Source organism: Mytilus californianus, unplaced genomic scaffold, assembly GCF_021869535.1.
Source record: "Mytilus californianus isolate M0D057914Y unplaced genomic scaffold, xbMytCali1.0.p SCAF_5, whole genome shotgun sequence".
In the NCBI taxonomy this organism is placed as follows: domain Eukaryota; kingdom Metazoa; phylum Mollusca; class Bivalvia; order Mytilida; family Mytilidae; genus Mytilus; species Mytilus californianus.
This window is the reverse complement of record NW_026262701.1, coordinates 116647508-116672755: the sequence shown is the minus strand read 5'-3', so window position 1 is coordinate 116672755 and position 25248 is coordinate 116647508. Positions and strand designations below refer to the sequence as shown.

At 31.9% G+C, this 25248-nt stretch overlaps 1 protein-coding gene across 5 annotated transcripts in view; it reads right to left on the bottom strand.

Moving 5' to 3' along the window:
* LOC127700776 (kinesin-like protein KIF15) overlaps positions 1-25248 on the bottom strand; it is a 105632-nt gene that overhangs the window by 35540 nt on the left and 44844 nt on the right. Inside the window, exon 1 of one of the 5 annotated variants that reach the window (XM_052204425.1) lies at positions 9624-9659. The exons of 3 other annotated variants lie outside the window; for them this stretch is intronic. The gene's annotated coding sequence lies outside the window, so the exon portion shown is untranslated. Of the gene's footprint in view, positions 1-9623; positions 9660-25248 lie in introns of those variants that run through there. One more of the 5 variants, XM_052204430.1, reaches the window with a different exon arrangement.

The window sequence follows — 25248 nt, the reverse complement described above, 5'->3', positions numbered from 1 at the left end:
AGTAATTTAGGTGAAATACAATCTATTCCAGTAGCTTTTAAGTATGCATAATTTCTTAACAAAATCTAGGAAAAAGAAAAGCTGTTATCAGCTAAATTATCTCTTAGTAAAAATTTTTTTTAATATAAATGGCCAAAATACATGGGTGGTCATCATCAACCTTTATTTCATTGTTTCCAATATATTTGGCAACATTTACAAAATAATCATTAAATATTTCACAAACCTCTAGTCCACTTGTTTTGTTATTGTTGAGGGACATTTTCCATTCTCAGAATTTGACAGACATTCTTTTGCTATTGTCATAATTTGACAGACGTTCATTTTTTTTTAACAGACGTAAAGAAATAAAATAAATGGTCAAAATTATATTCACTTTTGACAAATTTGGCTGGACTTCAAACAATCTTAAATTAAATGGAATGTACAAATTATGGAGAATGAAAAAAAAAGGTTAGTCAAAATATAACGATCGCAAAAAAAATCTGTCATATTTGACGATTGCAATAACAAATTATTGTCCATGTGTGCTTTCAAGTCAAATTTTGCGAGTCTACTGGTGTTTGTTTCTTTAAAATAGGTACAGGATGATGTGCGTAAAATAATAGCTTACTAGAACTGTTAGAAATTATATTTTCAATTTAACACGTTTCAATCGTCAATGACCCGTCATGCTTTTAGTTGTGTGACATATACTAGAAGAGATCAAAGCTGCAAAAATGTTATGATCGCGACAAAAGACATTGAAACTTCAGAAAGGCAAAGTTGAATCTTGCTAACGTCACTGTCGTCAGTCATAAACTTTGACAGAAAAAACAATAGCAAAAATAATTTCCGTTAATGAATATACTGCCAAGGAAAATATATGTTTCAATTGATGCTAATTTAGTCTTTTTGGTTGTTTATTTTTATAACATGAATCAGCACAAACAGTAATTTATAAATAACCATCTTTTCACTGTTATTCTAAAAAATTGCTAACCCCAAATTGGCTGACAGAACGATTGTTTTGAAATGATTGATTTTCAAATCAGGCATGGGGTAATCGAAATCAGCTGTAATTGATTATATTTTGCAATGTTATCCCATGTAATCAGTAATCATGCAATTTCTGATTACAAGTAATCGTTCGATCACAATGTAAAAAACAGGTGTAATCATGATTACTTTTAGATTACTTTAAGATTACATTCATATGATTACTTGCTGATTACAAATTTTGTATATGAAAATAGTTTTTGAAAGACAATATATTAACAAGAATATGTGAAGCATGAATGAAAAATTATCAAACTATTATTCACTATGATGGATTGTTTTTTTGTTTAATGTGATTAATCATATCATCTATATAACAAGTTTAGTATAACCAAGTTGGGCATGTAGAATGAAAATGTGTGATTTATTTTGTTAACAGTTTACTGAAGGAATTTACCTTTCTAAATGTTTCATTGTGAGACTGAGTTCTTGTGATACAAGAATATGCTTTGAAAGCATTTTGTGTTCCTTGATGAAACACTTTGATATTAACTCCAATTAAAGTTTACACAATATTTTGGTATAATTACATGGATATTCAATAGCATAGAACAGTTAGTTCCAATTTGACTTTGATGGTGGATATAAATGATCCCACTTAATTAATAATGGTATTTAGAACCAACTTTTATTTTTTTACAATTTGTATAAATTTGGTTTTCCATAAATATCTTGATCTGTGTTGTCTGCTATATGGTCGGGTTGTTGTCTCTTTGACACATTCCCCATTTCCGTTCTCAATTTTATTTCTAACTATATCAAGTATTGAAGTTTTTCAAACAATTATATACATAACGAAAATAAATTACTTATAACTTTATTGATATTGCAAGTAAGACAATTAAAAGGGAGAGAAAAGGACACTTATCTATGCTATCAAACTTTACACATGTTACACTGCTCCTAGTCGTCTGAATTCTTAATAAGATGAATAAATTGAGGATATATATATATGAAAAACAAGTTTTCACCAAAAGTAGCTTTTTCCTGAGGATAAAAAGTTTATAAGATATTCTTTAATATTACAATAAACAATGTAATCATAGGTAATCCCAAGTAATCATGATTACTTTAAAGAAAAGTAATCTAATGTAATCGATTACAATTTAAAGTAATCGACCCCATCCCTGTTTCAAATTTGACAAACTGAGATATCTTTGAATTCTACTTCGTCAAAATTATCTTCCCATTACGCCACCTAATTTTTATAATCCTTTAAATGGAAGCCATTGTAGTGTTGACATGTTGTCAATTGAGCTCTTGAAAACCGATAAATTTATCCACATAGCATCACAACGATCCTTATATAGTGATAATATACATCATAACATGCCAGTTGTATTTTAAAAGACAAATGTATCTACTAGCTATTGAGCATCATTTAATGTACTTTATGCATTTGGTCAACTTAAAACTATTGTCTGATTGGTTCAACCGTTGTCAGGGGGAATTTACAAAAGTTCAAAAATATTTTAAAAAATTCTAATTAAATATTTAAGGAAGGGCAGACTAGAAATTTTCAGAGGTTGAATACTAATTACCCTAGATAACACACACAAACTAGAGGCTCTAAAGAGCCTGTGTCGCTCACCTTGGTATATGTGCATATTAAACAAAGGACAAAGATGGATTCATGACAAAATTGTGTTTTGGTGATGGTTATGTGTTTGTAGATCTTACTTTACTGAACATTCTTGCTGCTTACAATTATCTCTATCTATGATGAACTTGGCCCAGTAGTTACAGTGGAAAATATTTTGTAAAAATTTACAAAAATTTACAAAAGGAGTAGGTCCGGTAAGGGCCGATTTTGGCCTCAAATTTCAGATTCATCTGATGAAATATTTTGGACACTTTTTAAACACTCAAGTGTCTACTTTAGTAGATTCAATTAGTTTATCTGAAAGATTTGGGCCGATTTAGTCACCAAAGACGCTCAAATGCAGGCTTAAATATTAAAAATCTCTCAATTATGCCATAATATGTCACTTTTCAGATAGTTTTTGTCAAAAATGAAAGTGGCCGCATTCGTGTTCATCCTCGACCTTTATATATGATATGTATTATCATCAAATACAACTTACATTTAAATATTAAGAATGAACACGAATGCGGCCACTTCCATTTAAGACGAAAACCGTCTAAAAATTAACTCAAATGCTAAAATGGTGAAGATTTCAGTAATTTAGCATGACTTAATGATGCTAGTACCCGATACATGTGCATTGTATTGTCAAAAACAGCCCATATTTATGTAACAGAAGTATTCTTCTTTCCAATAAATAGCTAAAAGTTTACATTTTAACAACTTTGTAAAACTGCTATATTTTGGGGCCAAAAAGGGGCCTTACTGGACCTACTCCTTTATGAAAAAATTGTAAAAAATTGACTATAAAGGGCAATAACTCCTTAAGGGGTCAATTGACAATTTTGGTCATGTTGACTTATTTGTAGATCTTACTTTGCTGTACATTATTGCTGTTTACAGTTTATCTCTATCTATAATAATATTCAAGATAATAACCAAAAGCTGCAAAATTTTCTTAAAATTACCAATTCAGGGGCAGCAACCCAACAACATGTTGCCTGATTGGTCTGAAAATTTCAGGGCAGATAGATCAACCTGATAATCAGTTTTACCCTATGTCAGATTTACTCTAAATGCTTTGGTTTCAGAGATATAAGCCAAAATCTACATTTTACCCCTATGTTCTATTTTTAGCCATGTCGGCCATCTTGGTTTGCGGGCGGAGTCATCGGACACATTTTTTTAACTATATACCCTAAGGATGATTGTGGACAAGTTTGGATAAATTTGTCTTAGTAGTTTCAGAGGAGAAGATTTTTGTAAAAGATTACAAAAATTTACGAAAAATGGTTAAAAATTGACTATAAAGGGCAATAACTCCTTAAGGGGTCAACTGACCATTTTGGTCAAGTTTGACTTAATTGTAGATCTTACTTTGCTGAACATTATTGCTGTTTACAGTTTATCTCTATCTATAATAATATTCAAGATAGTAACCAAAAACGGCAAAATTTCCTTAAAATTACCAATTCAGGGGCAGCAACCAAACAACGATTTGCCTGATTGGTCTGAAAATTTCAGGGCAGATAGATCTTGACCTGATAATCAGTTTTACCCTATGTCAGATTTGCTCTAAATGCTTTGGTTTCAGAGATATAAGCCAAAATCTACATTTTATCCCTATGTTCTATTTTTAGCCATGGCGGCCATCTTGGTTGGTTCGCCGGGTCACCGGACACATTTTTAAAACTAGATACCCCAATGATGATTGTGGCCAAGTAGTTTCAGAGGAGAAGATTTTTGTAAAAGTTAACGACGGACGCCAAGTGATGAGAAAAGCTCACTTGGCCCTTTGGGCCAGGTGAGCTAAAAATGAAGTTTTTTTGAAGTCAGAGTTCTCAAAATGTGGTGGTCCTAGGGATTTGACCACCACATTTCTGGGAAGGACCAACACAATTTTGGTAATTTGCAATAGAAATGATAGTGAGGACCTGCAGATTTTCTTCAAGGACCACCAGGTGAAAAAATATTTCGAGAACTCTGCATTGAAGTTATGCATTTTTAAGATCCACTTGAAAAGTCTGTCGTCAAGTACTTTTAGTAAAAATTTGTTATTCAACACACCTACTCTGTTATTATGACTCATTAGAAAGGTATTACACTTGACCCATATATTTCATTTTTTAGTACTGTAAATTTTTAATATTATTATATCAACCTAGAGCCTAAATATATAAAAATAATAGAATCTGAAGCGAGATGATATATCAAATATTTTTCTTTTATACGTTTTCAAGACAGAATAGTCAATTAAAGTGCGCCTGAACATAAAAAGGTGTACTTGACTTTCTCTTTTGGATGAAATTATTGCCCATTTTGGGGATTTTTTCCCAAAAAACTGTTGCCTGGGGCAGAGATGCAAATTAATGCTTTAAAAAGATCAATCTATTATCTTTCTTTGGAGTTTTTTTAGGCGGAATTTATGCTTATGCACAAAAAGATCCACATGTTTTTGCACCTACCACAATCGACTGTTTTGTGAAAATTTGTCTATAATTTAAATGTTTACAAATATCTCGAAGCTCCATACCATAATTTAAGTAAAACACATACATAAGATGCATAAAATCCTAAATTAGGCACATTCATTAAACTTTTAAAGCCCATAGCAACAGATGTAAACAATTCAAATTTACCAACTGGGCTTTTTTTACCTTCTCTAACAAAGAGTTCCATTTCTTTTGTTTAATTTCAACTGGGTTTCCGCCTGATCCAGTTGATAAAAAGAACCGTAATTGATTTGTTATGTGAAGAAATATACTTTAAACGTGAATAGACAATAGGTTACAGACAGGTGTACACTACAATGTAGGCTTCAAATATGACACATTAAATTACGGTAGCCCAAGTCAATCAAATTTGTTACAATTGCAACATAATTTTTAAAAAATGTGTCTAATAAATGGCAAATAATAACTCATAATATATCCTTTTTTAATTTATTTATTATTGTTATATTTTTCACAAACAAATACCCAAATATGCCGGGGAGGTTCTGGAATTGTACATTAATTGATTCCAGCCCATTTACATATTTGACGCATACTGGTGCACTTTTAAATGGAAGATGTTATATATCAAATAATTGGGACAAACATATTTTAAATTAATTGAGTGAATTTTTACATGATCATTTGCCTTTAACTTTATCTAAATACTTACCTAAGATATGAAAAGGGGGCCTTCTAATGTATTTTAATGTTATTTTGTTGCTTTTTCATACCTTTACAATCCTATAGCCATGGTACAATTGATTGTTTTGTTTTAAATTGTGGACAAAATTGCTCTTTCAAAATTTCCATTTGGGAGCTTTCATGGGGGAAATCCCCCGCAAATAGTGACAGTTGGCAGGTATGCAATTAAAAAGTGATTGTTGCCTGACGTCAAAAGGTGATTCGGAGTAGATCTAAGGTCATTCGGAGTCAAAATATAGCTAAATACCAAAAGTGTAAATCAGGCCTGGGGTAATGGTAACTTGTAATTGTAATGCATTGTAATTTGTAATGCACATTTTCTGCATTACAATTACATGTAATGTAATGATTACTTTAGTTAGCTTTAGTGTAATGCCTCCATTACTGTACATTACTTTTCATTACAAATTGGTAAAATACATGAAATTGAAGAATATAGTAAAATAAAAATATAATATTAACAAAAACAAAAGAAAGTATTGAATAAAACTATTGTCACAGTTAATTACTGTATTAAATCATTATAGATAGTTTGAGATTTTGCAAGGACAACATGGAAAATAATATATTAGACCAATTTGATTTACCACCTGACACTGATAAAATTTCATAATTCTATACACACCTTACATGTATTTCAATGAAAGATTGAATATGTCAATCAACATTTTTACACCAAACTGTTGTTTGGGTCCAGTCTGTGTTGTTATTTCACCTAATTAATATCAAAATGTTTTTATTGCAATCAAATCTTCTCAACTTATGTTTGTCCTCACAGAGCCCTTAGGCATTTAACAAGATAATCCTTTAATGACAAATTATTATATCCCTTTGAAATCCCTTTATGATGTCTTAACACTACAAACCAGTAAAAGTCTGAAATGGCCTATATCTGTACTCGACTGTACTGATTTTTACTCGACCAGTCTGAATTAGTCTGAAATTTACTTGATAATACTCGACTGTAGTCTGAACCATACTTAACAGTCTGAACTTGTACTCGACCCTTACTCGACCAGATTTATACGTGTCTGAACCATGCTCGACCTTGTCTGAACCATGCTGGACCTAGTCTGAACCATACTCGACCTAGTCTGAACCATAGGCATACTCGACCTAGTCTGAACCATACTCGACCAAGTCTTAACCAACATAGACCCATTTTTTGTGTCTATCTATTGTATTTCATCAATTTAGGAATTGTTTTTAACAACAGCTATTTCCCCTGGCTAGAAATTTGAACAACAATTTGAAATTAAAAATGTATTCAATATAGCATTGAAACCACAGTTTCACAATAAACATAATATATAACTTCATCACCATAATCATATTCTCGGACTACCACGGTTGAAAGTGAAAGTAGTGATTTGGCAGCAGTAAAAGTAGTCTTAAATCTTAAATTTAATATATATGTATATTTTAATGGAATAATGGTGCTTTAAAAGGTGTTGACATTTGAATTAATGCGGTGCTTTATCTTAAATTTTATTTAAATTTTCATTTTACATTTATTGATCAATTAAATTATCTATATCAGTCACGTGGTATCTGACATTTGATCAACAAAAGCACCGCCTGAGCCTGAGGGCTCTTAAAACCTCCCTCGCATGTCTTGTTACAAATATATCCAACTGTTCATTATTTTGTTCTTTTTTAATAGAATTATATAGACGTAGAATACCTTATCTTATTTGTTCTTCACTGGGTTAAACTGGTGCAGTTGCTATATGTCTTGAATTTACCGCCTATTTTTTAAACAGGACTCCAGTTTATAAACTGGAATCTACTTGCATTTTTAATACGAACACAGTTTGTAGTGAGTCAGCCGAGAACCAGTCTATAGTATAGGATAATAGTTCAGTTCAGTTTCTTGTATATTCCTCCATTAATTGTGGAGCACTACCCATAGGGTATAATTGTAGCAACTTTATACACCTTAAAACATAAGGAAACATTTAATTATGTACCATCTTACTACTTTATGACTTAATAGGACCTAAATTAATTTTTTGCAAAGTTTTAAGATATCAAGTACATTTAAAGAATAATGATAAGATCCCAAATAAGGTAATTTTAAACTGTGAAGGAAAACTTATGTATATATGTTACATCAGTGTTCTAAACCCCAACCCTTTTACATAAGTCTTATAAAATAACCTTTTCATTAGTAATTATGATGAACGTATAGCACCTTTAACTAACAATTATAAGAAAGTTTAATTTAAGACTACTTAGATTCTAAATTCTTATTTGTAAATATATCCAGTTCTTAATTAACTTGTTCTTACACCTCAGCACATTATGAATATTATTTTTAAAATTTTATGATGACAATCCTATGAATTAATTATAATATTGATTATTTAGTAATTATTATTGCCTAAATTCAGTCATCTGTACATAATTAAATGTTTCCTTATGTTTTAAGGTGTATATAGTTGCTACAATTATACCCTATGGTATAATTTATAATGTATTTTAATGTTATTATGTTGCTTCTTCATACCTTTACAATCCTATAGCCATGGTACAATTGATTGTTTTGTTTTAAATTGTGGACAAAATTGCTCTTTCAAAATTTCCATTTGGGAGCTTTCATGGGGGAAATCCCCCGCAAATAGTGACAGTTGGCAGGTATGCAATTAAAAAGTGATTGTTGCCTGACGTCAAAAGGTGATTCGGAGTAGATCTAAGGTCATTCGGAGTCAAAATATAGCTAAATACCAAAAGTGTAAATCAGGCCTGGGGTAATGGTAACTTGTAATTGTAATGCATTGTAATTTGTAATGCACATTTTCTGCATTACAATTACATGTAATGTAATGATTACTTTAGTTAGCTTTAGTGTAATGCCTCCATTACTGTACATTACTTTTCATTACAAATTGGTAAAATACATGAAATTGAAGAATATAGTAAAATAAAAATAAAATATTAACAAAAACAAAAGAAAGTATTGAATAAAACTATTGTCACAGTTAATTACTGTATTAAATCATTATAGATAGTTTGAGATTTTGCAAGGACAACATGGAAAATAATATATTAGACCAATTTGATTTACCACCTGACACTGATAAAATTTCATAATTCTATACACACCTTACATGTATTTCAATGAAAGATTGAATATGTCAATCAACATTTTTGCACCAAACTGTTGTTTGGGTCCTGTCTGTGTTGTTATTTCACCTAATTAATATCAAAATGTTTTTATTGCAATCAAATCTTCTCAACTTATGTTTGTCCTCACAGAGCCCTTAGGCATTTAACAAGATAATCCTTTAATGACAAATTATTATATCCCTTTGAAATCCCTTTATGATGTCTTAACACTACAAACCAGTAAAAGTCTGAAATGGCCTATATCTGTACTCGACTGTACTGATTTTTACTCGACCAGTCTGAATTGGTCTGAAATTTACTTGATAATACTCGACTGTAGTCTGAACCATACTTAACAGTCAGAACTTGTACTCGACCCTTACTCGACCAGATTTATACGCGTCTGAACCATGCTCGACCTTGTCTGAACCATGCTGGACCTAGTCTGAACCATACTCGACCTAGTCTGAACCATAGGCATACTCGACCTAGTCTGAACCATACTCGACCAAGTCTTAACCAACATAGACCCATTTTTTGTGTCTATCTATTGTATTTCATCAATTTAGGAACTGTTTTTAACAACAGCTATTTCCCCTGGCTAGAAATTTGAACAACAATTTGAAATTAAAAATGTATTCAATATAGCATTGAAACCACAGTTTCACAATAAACATAATATATAACTTCATCACCATATTCATATTCTCGGACTACCACGGTTGAAAGTGAAAGTAGTGATTTGGCAGCAGTAAAAGTAGTCTTAAATCTTAAATTTAATATATATGTATATTTTAATGGAATAATGGTGCTTTAAAAGGTGTTGACATTTGAATTAATGCGGTGCTTTATCTTAAATTTTATTTACATTTTCATTTTACATTTATTGATCAATTAAATTATCTATATCAGTCACGTGGTATCAAATCAAATCAAATCAAATCAAATAATTTTATTGGTGTAAATTCCAATACAGGAATGATACCAGCTGACATTTACAAAATACAAATACAAAAACAGACAAAAATAAACAAACAAAAAACAAATATACAGAGATATGTTTTCTCAATGATAAGAGAAACATATTTTATATCTACATTGCGTGGAGGTGTTATTCATACTATATTATCACTTCAAGTTATTACAATAAGCTTTAATACTACAACAGTTCTTAACAACATTATGTTTGCTTTAAATGAATGTTCGAATCATACATATCGCTTATTCCAGCTACACATACAGTACAAATGTCAGTATCATTACTTTTCAAAATGAAACTAAATTTATCTTGTTCAGACATATTGACAAAAGATGGAACTATATCACTTAAATTACAAAAGAGTATATTTTTATTAAATTCTAACGCTTTACATTTAATGAGGAAATGGAATTCATCTTCAATTCCATCCTTGCAAAGTGGACAAATTCTCTGTTCTAAAGGTGTTCTAGTATATCTACCAACTTCTATTAGTAATTTGCTATTACTAATTCTAATTTTTACCATTTTAGAAATAACATTTTTGTTAAGGTCCAGTAGGAGATATTTTTCTAATTCGTAATTATTTTTAACTTTGCGATACGTTCTTAGTTTATTACCATGACTATCTTTATTAGAGTCACAAAAAAGAGCTTGTTTCCTGGATTTTATGAATTCCTCCTCTAATTTCTTCTGAACTGAAAAAAGTAATTTTGTCTTTGACATAGTATTTTGATTTTCCCAAACATGCTGAAAACCAAGTTTACCTAATAACACTTTTATTTTACTACAAAAACCATTAGACATGTTAAAGTTTTCACTGTATGCTTTCTTTACCATACTCTCGCTATTCATATTAATGATATGAATCCAGAAATTAATTGTATTTTTAAGGGCTGACAATGAAAGTGGGAATAAACCTAATTCAGCAAGTACAGCATTATTCACAGCACCTTTATTTACACCCAATAAAAATTTAGCAAATTTGATTTGAATCTTATTTGGACTAAAGTTTGCATAGTTTGACTCGATGGTAGTATTTTGTTTCACTAAACTAACGGTAGCCCAAACTTCACTGCTATATAATAAAATAGGTTTAACACATGAATCAAAAAGCTTTAAATGTGGTAGTAAATTCATCTTTTCAGAATATAATAATTTTCTAATACAAAAAATAGCTTTGCTAGCCTTTTTAGATAACTGATCAATTGCTGTAGTAAAAGATCCAGATGGTTTAAAAATTATACCTAGATACTTGTATTCATCAGTCAGCTCTAGTAGTTTTCCATTATAATAGAAATTGTGTTTTTTAATAATTTTTCCTGTTTTATTGAATATTATAATCTTTGTTTTATTAAGATTGACAAATAGATTCCATTTATCACAAAACATATTTAATTTATCTAAAGCATTTTGCAGGCCAGATGCAGATTCTGATATTACTACTAGATCGACTGCATAAAGAAGACAAGACACTTGTTTATCATCTAGGCATGCTGGATCACATTTGTGGTCAAACGTTTCAACCAGTTCATTTATATACAATGAAAATAATGTAGGGCTCAATAAACAACCCTGTTTTAATCCTTCACATGAGGGAAATGTTTGTGTTAGTCCCTCTTTTAATTTTACAGAGAAAGAGACATCTTTGTACATATCTTTTAAAATATTAAAAAAAGACCCTTTTATATTATATTTTAGTAATTTATGAAAAAGGCCATCTCTATTGATTGTGTCAAACGCTTTTCTTAGATCTACAAAACAAGTGTATAGATGTTTAGATTTTTTGAAGGTCTTGTCAATCAGAGTTTTTAATGTTGAAATGTGATCACTTGTTCTGCTATTTTTCCTAAAGCCTATTTGCTCCTTGTGTAATATATTGTTAGTTTCAAGGAAGTTCTCTAACCTGGTAGATAATATCTTTAAGAAAAATTTACCTAAACAGCTAGAAAGAGCTATACCCCTGTAGTTGGAAGGATCATTAAAACACCCTCCTTTAAATATAGGCTTAATGATGTTTTCTCTCCATATAGAAGGAAAGATTCCACTTTTAAAGATCAAATTAAAAATCAACACATATGTTTTAACTTATTTACCACATGACACTCTAATCATTTCGTTTGTTATACCATCACAACCAGCAGATTTTTTTAACTTTAAGTCTTTTACAACCTTTAACACCTCCTCCGCAGTAAAACTATTATCATTTAAACAATCATTATTACAATCAATACTACTAACGTTTTCATCAAAATTATTACAATGTTGAAAATTCATTAAATTTTTAAAGTACTTCAACCATTCATCATGTGAAATATTGGAGCTAGGGTCTTCCTTCGCTTTGTCCTTTAATAAATTTACAGATTTCCAAAATTCCGAAGGATTGTTCTCGGATAGGTCAAGTATATTTTTTAGTATTTTATTTTTATAGACCCTATGTTTTTTACGTACAAGCTTGTTGAAGTTTTTTCTCTCTGTAAAAATTTTTAGTCTCAAACTAGAATCCCAAGGATTCCTACCTAAAGTTCTACAGAGAGCTTTTATATGCCTATATTTAACATCACAGTCTTTGTCAACCCATGGTTTTTTAATTTTCCTTCTTTTTTGTTTATTATGCAGTTTTGATTCAAATCTGTTATCTAGGGTTGCTGCTCCCTTTAGTAATTGATTAAAATCAGAAACCACGTCATCCACTTCTGATGTGCTGTTATCAGCATTCTCACTTGCTATCAGTTTTTCGGCTTTTGTACAAATATTATAAAAACTATCATAATTTAAGTTTTCAATAAATTTTTGCTCTCGTATTGGAGACCATCTTATGACTGGTGGCAATTTCCGAAGATTACATATGTCCTGTTTAGGACCCATTATATTACTACAAAAAATGTTTACGGTTATTTGACAGTGATCTGAATTATTTGGATGAAAGTCTTCAATTCTAAAGTTCATTATATTTGATAGGAATGTTGAACTACAGATACAATAATCATCTATTGAGGTTCCATTGTAACTATGATAAGTTACTTTCCCTATAGAGTCTCCTAATGTACGTCCATTTAAAATACGTAATTGGGAGCTAGTACACATTTCTATGATACTTTTTCCATAACTATTTGTACGTTGTGGAATTTGAGTATTTTGTTTAATTTGTACATTATCCGCAATGTAGTTAGGTGGAAGAAAATCTTCCAAAGGGTCATTTAGTTCATCGCATATAAAATCTATTTCTTTTGATTCAATATGAGCATTCAGATCTCCCATTATCATGACTTCACCTACTGAGTTAAAATTAGAAATATCAGTCTCAAGTTTTTCAAATATTTCTTTATCCATACCAGTTCTTAATGTATATGATGAATTAGAGGGTGATATGTACACAAAACAAATATAAAGATCACGTTTAAGACCAAAGTAGGTGTGGTCTAATTTAAACCATAGCATGTCATTCAGAGATTTATCAACTAATTTCACACCACCTATTATTGTTCTTTTTACAAATACAGCTAAACCCCCTCTTTTTCTACTACTTTCAGTAGATCTACAATTTACAAAACATTTATATCCTTCAAGGTATAAAACATCATTAGAAAAAGTATGAGTTTCTGATAGAAATACAATATCTGACTTAATGTTTTCTCTGAAATTTTGTTCATTTAACTTGCTCGTTTTATAACCATTAATATTTCTATAAAGTCCATGTACATTCCATGAACTTACAGACACACATTTGGGTATTTTAATTGTCATAATATTTTATTTTCTTTTGAACTTATCTATGGGATCCTTAATCACACAAATGAAAAAAGATAAAAAGAGTAATATTAATCAACATATAAAATATTAAATATAAACCTTTTAGTTCTTAGCAGAATAAAATAAAATAAAATACGGATTCTAACAAAATATAATAATACTGATTAAAGGGAAGTAACTCTAACTTTCCTTTGACTAGAATGAAGTAAAAAAGTATATAAGTTATTTATCCTTGTTAACCGCTAAGAACACTCAAGAGTGCTGATGCTAGTGAATTCATCAGATTGTTATTAGACTGATATTGAGCACTCTTCGGATTTTGAAACACATTTCCTCGATGTGTGTTGTGACTAGGTCTTTGATATGAAGACTTATTTGGATATGCACGGTTCTGATGTTGACGGTCATAGCTCTGTCTCTTTGGCATTTGTGAGTTGTTAATATTGATGGAATCATCACGGGAGAAGATTGTTCGTCTTAAATTACTGGCAAGTACCTTCACTCCTTGGTCTCTGGATAGTTTTGTGTCATTCCAATATAGTTGGTGTAGTATTTTGCCTTGCCTTAAAATAAACATTTAATTATGTACCATCTTACTACTTTATGACTTAATAGGACCTAAATTAATTTTTTGCAAAGTTTTAAGATATCAAGTTCATTTAAAGAATAATGATAAGATCCCAAATAAGGTAATTTTAAACTGTGAAGGAAAACTTATGTATATATGTTACATCAGTGTTCTAAACCCCAACCCTTTTACATAAGTCTTATAAAATAACCTTTTCATTAGTAATTATGATGAACGTATAGCACCTTTAACTAATAATTATCTGACATTTGATCAACAAAAGCACCGCCTGAGCCTGAGGGCTCTTAAAACCTCTCTCGCATGTCTTGTTACAAATATATCCAACTGTTCATTATTTTGTTCTTTTTTAATAGAATTATATAGACGTAAAACATAAGGAAACATTTAATTATGTACCATCTTACTACTTTATGACTTAATAGGACCTAAATTAATTTTTTGCAAAGTTTTAAGATATCAAGTTCATTTAAAGAATAATGATAAGATCCCAAATAAGGTAATTTTAAACTGTGAAGGAAAACTTATGTATATATGTAACACTCAGAATCGTGTCCTTCCCCCCAAACGTGTCCGATTCCCCCAAACGTGTCCACATGACGTCACTGAACTGCAAAACATGTCTAAATGTAAAAGAGCGCCAAAGCGTGTCGTTTGTATAAACGCCCAAACGTGTCCATTTTTTAATGAACACCCAAACGTGCCCAATCCCCAAAACGTGTCCATATCAAGCTTCATTTTTTTTCTTTTACTGGAACTATCATTCGTGTCCATATTATAAATACGTAGGTTATTTGGTTATTGCTTTTTCATTAACGTATACTCATTTTATCATTTCATTATAAAATAGAAATAAATTACTTTAGGTCTTTTTTAAAACGTCACTATAACCTGGGTAAAAGCGGGGGCGTCCGTTCGGCTATGTTGGATGTAAATGTAAGCAGCCATGCTCAGTTAATTTGTAGATATTAAATCAGATACCTGGTGTAGGGGGACATTCTCTGCGCATTAAAACCTTTGTAGCAATTCACTCTTTCTTGGTGCCATCAGTTGTATTTTGGAAGGCAAAATTTTTTTTTAAATTTCCGCAACTTTTATTTAAAGCGGCCTCTATTACATAACGGAGATTTAAGAAGTTTCTTACTGAAGTCATAAAAAAATCGATCTTTACTCGCTCTCAAATTTTTTTAGATTAAAATCCCAACTAGTGTTAATTCCCGGTATGATAATAAAACCTATCTACAGTATTTATTGTTAACATGATGTCGTTCAAATAATGCATGAAATATTTGTTACTGGTCGTTATGTCTCTTGTTCGTGTGTCTTTAGTGATGCTCGAAACCGAAAATTAAAAAAAAGGCCTGAAAACCAGTTTGTATCAGAACTGTTGAAACAAGGGAAGTCAATTCTATAATTGAAAGCCCGCCGTGTAATATTCGCCGACAAGAATGATATAAAAAGGCATATATCGGAGTTTAATAGTACAAAATAATTCATTTAGTAAACGATTAATTCAACTGTATTAAAATTATTTGTATGTTCGCTCTACATATGCATGAAATAATTGCAACTGGACAATAAGCAATTTCATTCAAAAGTTAATTTATATGTTACAGATCAAATTTACAATTATGATAATCATTAACAACCGGCATTGAACAAACAAATGATAATAAATGACCACTTCATCAACTGTGTCCCCCATCATAGAATTGCCGTAAACGTTTTTGATGTCATTTGTACATGTATGAGCGCTAAAAGACGTGAGACGTTCTGGCGTTTAACAGTGGACACGTTTTGGCGAATAACAATTATCGGACACGTTTGGGGGTTATGAAATCGGACACGTTTTGGGCAATGTTGAATATAACGGACACGTTTGGGGAGAATGGACACGTTTGGGGGAATCGGACACGTTTGGGGGGATGGACACGTTTGGGAGTGTTACATATATGTTACATCAGTGTTCTAAACCCCAACCCTTTTACATAAGTCTTATAAAATAACCTTTTCATTAGTAATTATGATGAACGTATAGCACCTTTAACTAACAATTATAAGAAAGTTTAATTTAAGACTACTTAAATTCTAAATTCTTATTTGTAAATATATCCAGTTCTTAATTAACTTGTTCTTACACCTCAGCACATTATGAATATTATTTTTAAAATTTTATGATGACAATCCTATGAATTAATTATAATATTGATTATTTAGTAATTATTATTGCCTAAATTCAGTCATCTGTACATAATTAAATGTTTCCTTATGTTTTAAGGTGTATATAGTTGCTACAATTATACCTATGGGTAGTGCTCCACAATTAATGGAGGAATATACAAGAAACTGAACTGAACTGATTATTATCCTATAGACTGGTTCTCGGCTGACTCACTACAAACTTTGTTCGTATTAAAAATGCAAGTAGATTCCAGTTTATAAACTGGAGTCCTGTTTAAAAAATAGGCGGTAAATTCAAGACATATAGCAACTGCACCAGTTTACCCCAGTGAAGAATAAATAAGATAAGGTATTCTGCGTCTATATAATTCTATTAAAAAAAAACAAAATAATTAACAGTTGGATATATTTGTAACAAGACATGCGAGAGAAGTTTTAAGAGCCCTCAGGCTCAGGCGGTGCTTTTGTTGATCAAATGTCAGATACCACATGACTGATATAGATAATTTAATTGATCAATAAATGTAAAATGAAAATTTAAATAAAATTTAAGATAAAGCACCGCATTAATTCAAATGTCAACACCTTTTAAAGCACCATTATTCCATTAAAATATACATATATATTAAAATTAAGATTTAAGACTACTTTTACTGCTGCCAAATCACTACTTTCACTTTCAACCGTGGTAGTCCGAGAATATGAATATGGTGATGAAGTTATATTATGTTTATTGTGAAACTTTGGTTTCAATGCTATATTGAATACATTTTTAATTACAAATTGTTGCGGTTCAAATTTCTAGCCAGGGGAAATAGCTGTTGTTAAAAACAGTTCCTAAATTGATGAAATACAATAGATAGACACCAAAAATAGGTCTAGGTTGGTTAAGACTTGGTCGAGTATGGTTCAGACTAGGTCGAGTATGCCTGTGGTTCAGACTAGGTCGAGTATGGTTCAGACTAGGTCCAGCATGGTTCAGACAAGGTCGAGCATGGTTCAGACGCGTATAAATCTGGTCGAGTAATGGTCGAGTACAAGTTCAGACTGTTAAGTATGGTTCAGACTACAGTCGAGTATTATCAAGTAAATTTCAGACCAATTCAGACTGGTCGAGTAAAAATCAGTACAGTCGAGTACAGATGTAGACCATTTCAGACTTTTACTGGTTTGTAGTGTTAAGACATCATAAAGGGATTTCAAAGGGATATATTAATTTGTCATTAAAGGATTATCTTGTTAAATGCCTAAGGGCTCTGTGAGGACAAACATAAGTTGAGAAGATTTGATTGCAATAAAAACATTTTGATATTAATTAGGTGAAATAACAACACAGACAGGACCCAAACAACAGTTTGGTGTAAAAATGTTGATTGACATATTCAATCTTTCATTGAAATACATGTAAGGTGTGTAAAGAATTATGAAATTTTATCAGTGTCAGGTGGTAAATCAAATTGGTCTAATATATTATTTTCCATGTTGTCCTTGCTAAATCTCAAACTATCTATAATGATTTAATACAGTAATTAACTGTGACAATAGTTTCATTCAATACTTTCTTTTGTTTTTGTTAATATTTTATTTTTATTTTACTATATTCTTCAATTTCATGTATTTTACCAATTTGTAATGAAAAGTAATGTACAGTAATGGAGGCATTACACTAAAGCTAACTAAAGTAATCATTATATTACTTGTAATTGTAATGCAGAAAATGTGCATTACAAATTACTTTGCATTACATAAAAAAAATGTAATATTACAATGCATTACAATTACAAATTACCATTACCCCAGGCCTGATTTACACTTTTGGTATTTAGCTATATTTTGACTCCGAATGACCTTAGATCTACTCCGAATCACCTTTTGACGTCAGGCAACAATCACTTTTTAATTGCATACCTGCCAACTGTCACTATTTGCGGGGGATTTCCCCCACGAAAGCTCCCACGGCAAATGGAAATTTTGAAAGAGCAATTTTGTCCACAATTTAAAACAAAACAATCAATTGTACCATGGCTATAGGATTGCAAAGGTATGAAAAAGCAACAAAATAACATTAAAATACATTAGAAGGCCCCCTTTTCATATCTTAGGTAAGTATTTAGATAAAGTTAAAGGCAAATGATCACTAGATTTCAAGTTGTATTTTGATAGAGTTTTTTCCACTCTGTTGATAAAGTCTTTTCCTCTTTGGTCTGAGAATGCTATTTGTCGACGCAGAATTTCACATTCTATGGTTCCTGAATTTCGAACAATATTCATGAAGAAGGTAAGTAGATCTAAGTAGATTTTTGTCTAATGTGATGGCAATAGGTTCTGCTCCTACCAGGGTATAGACAGCCATATTTGCTGTATTATTTGGAAGCCCTTGAATTTGTCGGAGGATTTTTCTCTCTGCCAGTTCTAGCATATCCTTTTCTTTTGCAAGTAAGTTCATCACCTCAAGTCCGTAGATGCTTCTTGGTACTGCATATGTTCTCCATAGCTTGTATGCGACCATGGGTGAGAATCCCCTTCTGACATGTAAACCAGCTCCGAGAAGGCTGTATATTGTTGCCCTGCCGGTTCTAATTCTTTCTGATATATTTGCCCGGTTTTGCTTGTTTCTTTTGATACCTAGATGTTTGGTTTCATTGGTTATATTGATGTCATCGTCTTCGAATTGCAGTGTTGATATGTTTGCGCCTTTTGCATTGTATAAAACAGCTTCAGATTTAGTTGGATTGATTTTAACTAGATCTCTGCTTGTATAGTGCTGTACTATGTCTAATATTCTTTGTGCGTCTGCATTACTATTTGCCAGGACAGCAATGTCATCGGCACATGTGGGTGCAGGGACTTGTATATCACCAATACATGCTCCAAGTCCACTTTTTAAAATGCTATCCAGTATGACGTTGTTGTAGCATTTATATAGCGTGCTCCGTGTTGAAGGCCGTACCTTGACCTATAATGGTTTACTTTTATAAATTGTAACTTGGATGGAGAGTTGTCTCATTGGCACTCATACCACATCTTCCTATATCTAATTGTAGATAGTTTTGCACCTTGTTGAATTCTTTGTAACACCATTACATCTTCTGTACATTGACCTTCCCATTTAACCTTAATGCTCATGCCTTTATACAAGTTTCTCAGTAGTATCCAGAGTTTTCCTTTTATTCCATAATGGTGCAGCTTGTTGAATAGTATTTCATGGTTTAGTTTGTCAAATGCTTTTTCTGCATCAAGAGTTATTAAAATCATCAGTATCTTTAATTTCTTACTTTTTTTATCGATTGCTTCTGATGTGAGGAAAGCTGCGCATAGTGATGACACTCCTTCTGTAAAGCCTCTTTGCAAGGAGTTTTGTATGTTATTAAATACAGAGTCAACTCTATCCTTCAGTATACTTTGTAATATTTTTGCAAAGGTTTTAGTCACAGTTATTCCTCTATAGCTAGATGGTAATGTTTTGTCTTTTTCTTTCTTTAGGATTGGGTTAAGAATCCCTGTTTTTAGGAAGATTGGTACATCCAGATATGTTAAAATTAAATTTAGCAAATGTACTATAAAGGGGGTTAACTTATTCATCCCATATTTGTAGTGTTCTGCCGAAATTCCATCCTCATCCGGTGCTTTTCCTGCTTTAAGTTTTTCTATAGCTTTATTAACCTCCTTTACATTGACCAATGCCTTGACCTTTTCCCCTTTCTATGGATTCTATTATATTGTTTTGTATTTCTACAAGCTCTAGCTTTTCAGTGTCAAAATTTTCCTCTAATGTTGGCGTAGCTAGTTGTTGGAAATGTTCTTGCCAAATGTTCATTATGCTTGGTCCATCTTCTGCAGTCTTTTTATTCAGTTTCAGTATCTTGGTGTTAGTAAGTGGTGTTTTTCTTTGCATGTTGATAAGCTCGTAAAAATGTTTTGTGTCTGCATTTGAAGCTTTCATAATTTTTCCCGCTGTTGATTCTCTCTGAGAGGCATAAGCTTGTCTTTGTGCTTTTCGAAGTATTATTTTTGCAGCTGTCATTTTGATTTTGAGCTGGTTACTTCTTTCTTGAGGTGCTCCATATTGCCTCCATACTTTATATGCATTTTTTGATTGCTTTGATGCCTTTTCTATTTGTTCATTCCATATCGCCTTTCCCTTTGATTTGGTTTGGTTTTTCTTCTATACTTAGGGATTTCCGCTTCTCCGGCTTTATGTAGCGATTTTCTAGATTTCTTATAGTTGCTCAATGATTCCTTTTGATTTTTGCTTGAGGTTTGGTAGATCTTTATTGATGATTTCCTTATAAATCTGATGGTCACAGTCAGTCCATTTAGTTTTTGCTATGATAGTTGTTGCTTTTTCCCTTACTTTTTCAGTTGGCTATTCAGTGTCAGATAACAGGTACATGGTCCGAGGTATTCTCTGGGTCAGTATCTAGGACATCAATTTGTCTGATTTTATTTATTATTTCCGAGTTACTTTTGAAGAGGAAGTAATCAATTTGTCCTTTCGATTTACCATTCTGGTGATAAAATGTTTCTTTTAATGGGCATTTCTCAGTATTTCCTATACATTTTTCCTTGCAGAAAGTCTGTAGAATTTTATCATGAGGTGTAGAGCTTCTATGGAGTGACCCGTTCATGTCTCCAGATACTATAATTTCGTGTGTATCTTTATATTTCTCTTTCATTTCATTAATTTGAGCCAAAGTGTCTTAGTATTCGATATCTGCATTTTTGTTATCTGATGGCATATATACATTTATAAGACATATTGGTTTGTCTCCTTGTTGAATATGTATGGCTTGTATTCTATTTCCACCATCTATCAGTTCCTTTATATTTTTATTAATTTCTTTTTTCCAGATTATGGCTACTCCACCATATCCCCTTTTCATTGATACGTTGAGATCAGGGTCGTCATTATCATCAACGCTTTTAGCTATTTATCCGCTATTTTCAGCAATTTCAGCTATGATTTTCTTTTCCGCATTGAAAAGCCAGTGTTTTTGAATGCATAACACCTGTACATCCCTTAACAAGTTTTTGATATAGAGAGCGTTTGACTTCACATTTTGTACATTGAGTGTACCTATAATGATATCCTCCCTTTTATCTTGTTTGATCGGCCGCTGCCTAAAAAATGATTTGGTTTCTTTCTATTCCCATCTTCTTTTGTTTCTAGATTGTCAGCCTGAACTAGTCCCTTTAGATGCCTAGGACCACCAACATTAGCCCCCCTTTGAGAGGGAAACTTCTGATGGCAGTCCGCTTCCAGTGGGGCGTCCCCTCTAGAAGCCGTTGTTATTAGACCAGTTCTGGACGTGACTTCTACTTGATGGTTTACTTCTGTATGCGTTTTATTTCATCATTTTTCGCGGTAGTCAAAGCAGCTGAATTTGTTAGATTGATGTTCATTCTAGCTTCTTCTGTTGGTTCTTTGTCTATTTGGTTGATATTATCAGCCTGATTTGTTTGTTGTTGTAGTTGATTTTGTCTTTCAATTTCTTCTGCCTGACTTTGTTTAGCTATTACTGGCATGCTTGTTCTTTGGTCATAGAATCTTTTATTGATGTTTCTTTGACTTTGTTCCTTTCTGTTTGTCTGTTGATGACTATATCCTTGGTGGTAATTTATATTTTGTGGTATAGGTTGTGGAGCTATCCTATATTGCTGTCTGTATAAATGTGCATTTTGTATCATGTTAGTGTTGATACTGCCAGTTGGTATACCTCTATAGCCAGTGTAATGGTAGCTGCTTTGGCCATTTGCAGGTATAGCCTGTATTCTGCTATTGTGGTACATTGGCGCTTGTATATGGCCATGATTTATTCTGCTCTGCTCTGATGGTATCTGGCTATAGTGTGGAGGTGCCAAATGATTCATGAAAAGTGGATTGGCTTGATTAGGAATCCTGGATGGCTGATTTGTTAGCTGTACGGCAGTAGGCTGATCACTCATTTGGTGTTGGTTTGTGTTCCTAGTATTATCCATATTCTGGTTATAAGGATAATATTCATGAACTCCTGGTCTTTGCAACATTCTTAGTTCTTTCTGTAGTTCCATTATTTGCAGTTTATTTCTTAATTTATTCATTTCCATTTGATGTTTAATTCTTAGGTCTCTATTTTCTATTTCTAGCCTGAAGTTGTTCAGCATCATATCTACTTTGTTTATAGTCTGCTCCTGCGATTTGTTGCTACAGTTACAATTTGGCTGATAGGATAGGATTTTAAATTACCTTTGTCAATGGTGCTTTCTTCTGTTTGCATCCTAAGTAGATTTATTGTATTTCTATAGTCTCTATTGGTATCTTCCATTATGATTAGTCTTGCTCTGCAATGTGCTAATTGATCTTCCAGCTGTTGAGTAGTTTCATTTATATTTTTGCACTTATATTGCCTTTTCGGTTTTGCTTTCATATTTTTTGGCTCATCTACATTTTGTATTTGTTCATTTCTGCCATTCTGTAACATTTGGTTAGGCTGTTTGTATGTAGCCATTTTGTTCATTTCTAATTCTTCTGTGTTTGCATTTCCTGCTTCTTCCTTCGTAATGTCATTTCTAGTTGGACTGTCTTTAGATGTATTGTCTGGCACATTTTTAACTATATGGGCCATTTCACTATATTCCTCTGTCGAGCCTTGTTCTTCTAGACTTACTTTTGGTATTGTTTCTTCTGTATCTATAATTGAGTTATTGCTTCTCAGTGATATATTAACCACGTCCATGTCCATAATAGAGTAGCTCCTACATGAATACTGTTCTTCTTCAGTTTGGCTTATCCTTACAGGATCAATGTTTTCACATCTATAATGAAACAGTTGGCCGCATGCAATACAGTCTATGGATATTTCTGGTTGTGCTGTCTGATTGCATATGGCACAGTAGTTATGTATAGTAGACATGTTGATTGCACTTGTATCCTGACTGGGTGTTGGTTCATCTTCTGACCATTCAATTGTTCTATTCCAGTTACTTAGAAGTTCTTCGTCTGTATTTTGTATACATTCTGCCCCTTTGGATACTAGTATTTTATTACTGTGGTTGGTTTTAGGCTGATGAGCTGCATGTTGTTTTTACAAGTGACTCATTCTGTTTTGCTCTTATTTCTATATCGGCTTCAATTCTCTTGATTATGTTTATCTGTTCCTCTATCTGTTTGTTATATATCTTATAGTTCCCTCTTCATTTCATTCTTTCTTTAATATCTTCAATGTGTGTCAGGAAGAGTTCCATACCTTGGCCGTTAACCTCTACCTTTGATGTAGTATGGAATAAATTGATACGATAGAGTTGTCTGTTACTACTTCTATTTCTGACCGAATGTGATGTTCTGATGCATAGCCTTGATTATCATGCTGGTGTTTTGGCAAGAGCTTGTATGTAGAGTGTTGTTCAAAGTATATGTCTATTTCCCCCTTTATAATTTCATAAGCAGCTGCTGATAGCTCTAGGGTGTAGTTTTGATGTTTCTGCTCAATTTGTATGTCCATTGTTCTATTACATGCTTCTAGCTTTTTGTACAAGGCCCTGGTTTTATTGATACTAAAGTTTTAATATTTAGCTGGTGTATAGGGCTGAGGTTTGCTCTTGGTTCTTGCTGATGTTCTAGTCTAGATACTCATTTTTTCACTTTAGATATTTATTTATTTTTTAACGAGGAAGTTCTATGTAGATTAATGTGCATTCAGCGGGGCGGCCCCACTAAAAGCTTGCTCAAATAAGAATTTTCCAGTTAACTATTATATCTTCCGATGTCAGGGTTTAATGAGTATGTAGATATATATCTCTATATTTGTTAGTTATACAATATAGACTAGGGTTATATAAAAGCTGTTATATTTCTATATATGAATGCAATTAAATATGGTTGTTATAAAGTTTATATATATATTATATATATGTATATAGTATTCTATTCTACTGTATTGATGATATCTATCTATAACATTGTGGAGAATTTTGGTCGCTATTCTTCTCATCCAGAGCTTTGCTAATAATGAGTTTGGATGTACACCGTCAGTTTTGTATAGATTAAAGTTGTAGTATTCGTCAGTACCGCCTTTTCTTTTAGATGTTTTTCGAATGTCTAGATACTTGGTACTTCCAAGAAGATGATTCTGATTTAATTTGGTTTTATTTTGGTGATGACAGCCTTAAGTTCAATACATTTTCTTCTTAGATATCGGACGTTTGAATCGTTTTGATTCACAAGAGAGATGTATTTGGTGGTTTTGTTAAGTTCGGTTAAATTACAGGTTCCTAGCCAAATATAAAATGTGATGTTTTTGTGTTGATGACAGATAGATGGTAATTCTTTTTCGGCCCAATCAATAGTTTGCTGTACTTTTTGTCCTTTTTTTGTGATAAATTTTATATTTAGGAAGTCTTCAGTTGTAATAGCTCTTTATGTAGTTGCCTTTACTATCAGATATAATTATGAGTTGGCTTTGGGCTGCTTTATCCTGAATATCTCTCTTATTTACTCTGAAGTATCTGCTTGACTTTACAACTTTAGTCTCAGACATATATCAATCTTTGTGGGAACAGAGTACTAAGTTTTCTTTTATCTTTCAAACACAGAATATTGGTTGAAACACAAGTAAAGTGTGTTTAAAGGTTTGATTAAACTATATATATATGCAATAAAAAATTTAACAAGAAAATAAAATAAAAGAAGGGGGTCTAGATTACAGACTATGCGGTAAAAAATTTAAACTTAACTAGAATAGAAAAAATTATTTAACTGTTCGAGATGATTTTAAAGATGTCTGAATTATTTATTCTAATTATTTATAAGTCACAAAAAGACTTAGACTTACTGTCTGAAAAAATA